This window comes from Monodelphis domestica, chromosome 6 (assembly GCF_027887165.1).
Source record: "Monodelphis domestica isolate mMonDom1 chromosome 6, mMonDom1.pri, whole genome shotgun sequence".
NCBI lineage: Eukaryota > Metazoa > Chordata > Mammalia > Didelphimorphia > Didelphidae > Monodelphis > Monodelphis domestica.
In genome coordinates this window covers 157,328,892-157,334,401 of record NC_077232.1, presented here as the reverse complement: position 1 = coordinate 157,334,401, position 5,510 = coordinate 157,328,892, and positions in this window count along the sequence as shown.

The window sequence follows — 5,510 nt, the reverse complement described above, 5'->3', positions numbered from 1 at the left end:
TTAGAGAAATGCAAACCAAAACAATTCTGAGACTAACTAGAGTGATAAAAAGGCAAAGTGAAAAACAAATATTTTAAGGGATATGGAAAAACAGGGACACCAATATATTTATACTGTTAGTGGAGATTTGAACTGATCCAACAATTTTGGAGAGCAATTTGAAATTACAGTCAGAGAGTTATGAAACTGTGTACGCCTTAGATCCAGCTATACAATTGCTGGATCTGTTTCCCCAAAGAGATTAGCGAAAGAAGAAATGAAACCATATTTTTAAAAACTCATGTGTTCAAATATTTATAGCAGCTTTCTTTGTGGTGGCAAAGAATTGGAAACTGAGGGAAAGCCCATAAGTTGGGGAATGTCTATACAAGTTGTGGCATATGATTATGATGGAATACTATTGTGCTATAAGAAATAATGAACAAACTAATTTTTAAAAAACCCTGGAAAGAATCATCCAAGATAATGAATAATGAAATGAGTAGAACCAGTAGAACATTATCCAAAGCCACAGAACTAATGTTAGAAGAATAAACTGAGAATATTACCTCCAGAAAGTGAACAGAAAGCTAAAATATGAAGGACTTAATTTATATGAACATGTTGACCTCCATGACAATATCCCGTCTGATGTGGGGAGGTTGGAGAGGGCTTGGAACACCAGTGGAAGGGATCTACTATGTACATATGAATAAAAGTAAGTTAAACATATAGAAGATCTGTGATTTCGTTTGTTTAATGTCTTCTTTTTCTTTATATATGGAAATGCTTGCTTTGTTTGGATTTTTAAATATTTGAAATAATTAAAAAAGAAATTAAAGGAATAAAAAGACATAGGTTCAAATCTGGCCTCAGGTTCTTACTAGCTATGTGACACTGGACAGGTGATTTGATTCTGCCTCAGTTTCCTCATCTATAAAATTAACTGGAAAAGGTAATGGCAAACCACTACAATGTTTGCTAAGAAAACCATATAAAGGGGTCGTGAATTGGACACAACTGAAAATGATTGAAAAACAACAGAAAGAAGAATTACAATTAGGAAGTCATTTTAGGAATATCTTTCATCATTTGACAATTAATATAAATCTTTTCCTTCATGCAAACAACCTTTTCTCCCCTTTTTATCATTAGATTGTCCATCATTTAAAGTGCTTTAATAGGAAAAGTATAGATGGAAGATAATCTCAGAGGGAAACAAATATACTAATAGTTTGAGGGGAGAAGAAACGGTCTTCTGTAGAGGTGGAATTTGAATCTAGTTGTAAAGAAAATGAGGGAAAATAAGAGAGGGAGGTGAGGTGGAAGAGTATTCAAAAGCATAACATTAGGGTCTGACTTAGGGAAAAAGGTGTCAATAATTTTCACAGAGACACTTCCTCACACTGCCTGCTGAAGGCCACATGGCAAAAGTTTCCACAGCTGAAAGTGGCTATCTGAGAATGATCTGGCCCCTGGGATTGCTTGGGTTTGAAGAGGAGCCCTAGAAATGTTTTGGGTAAAGCCTTTCCATAAACAATATTCTGTGGGAAAGAAATGCCTCCTGAGATGATGTAATGACTTGACTGTGATATCTCTATAAAAATGTAACTCTAATGATCATTAAATGGCACTTTGGTATAGTTGCCCACGTAGCCCCACAGCCCCTGTTCATTTGCAATGTCAGACGCTGGCAGCATAAAGAACAGCCATGGCAAAGGCAGGCATGCAATTCAACCAAGGCATGCCACCTAGAAGGAACAGCTGTATGGATCATGAAGTGACCTGATAACTCACTTGGGTGATGTCAGTTAACTTGATTAGACAGCACCACTGGAGTACCGCCTGAACTTCCTTCTAACAAGCCTGGGTGGGGTTTTTTAGCACCTTCTCTGGCAGGACTTGAGGCAAGAGAAGGCTGAGGAAAGTTGTTAAGGGTTAAGAGGAAGGCTGTGGGGACAAAGTGCCCAATTATAGAATCATAGCTTCCAGTCAGGCCAAGATGTCTAGGGTACCTCTTGCTTTACAAGCAGTAACTGAGACTTTGATGAACGAGAGGGCCGGGTAGAATTGAACCCACAGGTATGTACCAAATCTGGTTTTACTCATCCCTGGAAATTAGTGCATGCATAACATTAATATGCAATATATCTTTGTTGAATTGAATTGAATCAGCAGAAAGCTGGTGTGAATGATTTGCAAATGCATGGTAAAATCACTTTATTTTTCTGTTTAAAAGCTATCTTAATTTTTAAAAATCTGCTTACAATGACTGAGTGAAAAAATGTTTTAACTTCTCCTGACCCAGTGGTGAGGAAAACTCTTCTTCTGCTCCACCCTATGCTACCTAGAAAAACTGGTGCTACCACTGAAAACTGGCTTACAGACCTGGTGTTAATTAATCAATCAATCAACAAATACATATTAAGTTCCTATGATACATCAAGCAATGTGTTTATTATGAAAAAATGAATCAATCCTTATTTGCAATGACCTTACAATCTTTCTTATAATTTCTTAAAATTTAACCTATTTTTTTAGTTAATAAAAAAAATTCTTTCTCTCTAATCTCTCTACAGTATAATTTCTAGGAAGGTCAGAAACATAGTTTGGGGATTTAAAAACTAGACAGTGAAATTTGTGTTTTTTCCTAGAGGCAAAAGAAATCCACCAGAGTTGGTGAAGTAGGGGCAGTGGTGTCAAACTCAAATAGAAACTGGGGTTACTAAATCATAGATAAAGACCCCTGTAGGCTGCATATCGATTTTTTAACATTAATATTAGCTATGCTATATTGTATTGTATTGATTTTGCTAAGCATTTCCAATCACATTATTTTAGACACGCCTTCTGTCTTAGAATTGTGTGAGTTTCAAAATTAATATTCGATAACTAAGTATTATATTTTAAAAGTTTTATTAATAATAACTAGGGGAAAAGAACTGTCTGAATTCAGCCTGGTCACAGGTCCAAAAAAGAGAAAGAAGGAGGAATTACAGCCACTTAAATATAATCGCTGGAAACACGGGGATGCAGGAAAAGGGAATTTTGGGAAATACTAAGGGATTTCTGGGGAATGAAGTAAAAAGGCTCAAAAATCTCCATTTATACAATTGATACTGAGTATCAGTTCCAAGGCAGAAGAGTGGCAAGGGTTAGACAACTGGGATTAAGTGATTTGCCCAGAGTCACATCTAGGAAGTGTCTGAAGTCAAATTTGAATCAAGAATCTCCTGGCTCTGGGTCTCGTGCTCTATCTACTGAGCTACCTAGCTGCTCTTCCTAATTACATTTCAATCCTGATCAGCCACACTCAGCCCCATGTTTGATACCTCTGTGATAGGTGACTCAACCCAAGGTCAGATGTTGTCTGAAGGGAAATTACTTAGATCAAAGGGGAAGGTGATTTACAATATCAAATGCTGCAGAGAGGTCAATAAGGATGAATAATGAGAAAGGACCATCAGATCTGGCAATGAAAAGGTCACTGGTAATTTTAGAGGAGTTTCAGTTGAGTGATAAGGTCAAACGTTAAATTACAGAAGGTTAGGGAGGGGAAGAAATGGTATGTGCTCAGAGTCGACATTTATGGAAAGACACTAGTCTTAGAAACACTTAAAAGAAAAATTGTAAAATAGATGAGAATTAAGGAAAAAAGAGTAAAGAAAATAGGGTTACTGATGAATCAATCAATAAACAGAGATTAATTAAATATCTACTATTTATTAGGCACTGGAGAAGTGAGACAAAAACCAAAATGGTCCCTATTCTCAAGGAGTAAATTCTGCCTGAGGAAACAATATGAGCAAATATGGAGGGCACAGTGATACAGGAAAGAGCATTGAACTTGGACTCATACTCAAGTGAAATGCAAACCTGGCTATATATTGGTGACTTTTGGCAACTAAATTCTCAGGTCCTCATTTTCCTCATCTCTATAAAATGAAAGATTTGGACTGGATGACTCATTACTTCTAGATAACTAAATACATATAAAATAAATACAAAGTGACCACAAGGTAATTTTGATGGGAAGATATGGTACTTCAGCTGAAGCTTGAAGGCAGTTAGGGATTCCAAGAGACAAAGATGAGGAGGGAGAAGATTCCAGGAACCTGAGACAGTCTATGAAAAAACACAGACTGGAAATGGAATGTTGGCTATGAGTAATTACAAGTAGTCCAGTCTGTCTGAATTTATGAGTATGAGAAGATAATCAATGTATGGAAAAGTCACAGGTAGACAGGAGACATATTATAAAATATTTAGGTGCTTAGTAAATTATTTTGTTGTTGTTCAGTTTTCTTGGCAAGATTACTGGAGCAGTTTGCCATTTCCGTCTCTAGCTCATTTATAGATGAGGAAACGGAAGCAAATAAGATTAAGTGACCTGCTCAGGGTCACATATCTAGTAAATGTCAGAGGCCAGATTTAAATTTACGAAGATGAGTTTTTCTGGTTCTAGGTCTAACAGCTTCTAATAAATTTTTGCTGAAATAAAAAGAAAGGCTAAATAGGAAAATAAGTTCAATTTTATGTCCATGATATATTCATTTACTGAATAAACTGAGAAACAGGTAATACTAAAATAGTGACCCTCTAGACTACTGGTTTTAATTGCATTTCTGACTCTAAATTTGTGCAACCTCATTTTAGACAGTAGTTATAAAAACAACAATAAGACTTAGGGCTTGACTGTCACTCTTCGTCATCTCTGCCTTCAGGTATTATTGGATCTAGAAGATAAAGATGGGGTAAATATTTCTAGAAACAATTTCAGAAGTTGAGGGTAGCATGCAGGGGAGGATGAATTGAATGAAAATGAGGAAATAATTAAGAGACAAATATATAAATTGCACTTGTTTTATGAGGTTTGGCCTTAGGCATAGGCAGATTAGGCATTCTGTTGCTAAATGTTTCATATCCCTCTCTCTTTGGGAAACTCTTTTAATATGAAAATGATTATTAAAAGAGTTTCCCAAAGAGAGAGGGATATGAAATACAAATAAGAGAAAAAATTTCAGATTTCAACCAAAGCTTAGGGTTGGGGAATATTTTTATAAAGAGTACTGGTTTAAAAAAAAAGAAAAGAAAGAAAAGAAAGGGCCCTTGTTGCCCCTCAAATCATACCTTTTTAAGCAACAGAATGCCTAATCTGCCTATGTCTAAGGCCAACAACTGTGAAGATCAAATGTAGTAATTTACAGAAGACGATTCATAAACCTCAAAGTGTCCTATCGGAGGTTCTTAATCTATAGTCCATGAATACCTGTGGATAGATTTCAGTGGGCTTGAAATATTAGATAGAAAGAAAAAAAATCACATATTCTTTTCCACCAGCCTCAGGATTCCTTTGTACGACTGTTCATTTTACACATTTAAAAGCATTCTTCTGAGGAGTACATTGATTTCATGAGATTACGTAAGTGGTTTATGACACAAAAAATGTTAAGAATCCCTAAACTATAAAAATGAGTTATTGTTTAGCACTGTATATTACTTAGTGTGTATATTTTTTTTCATATTATAGA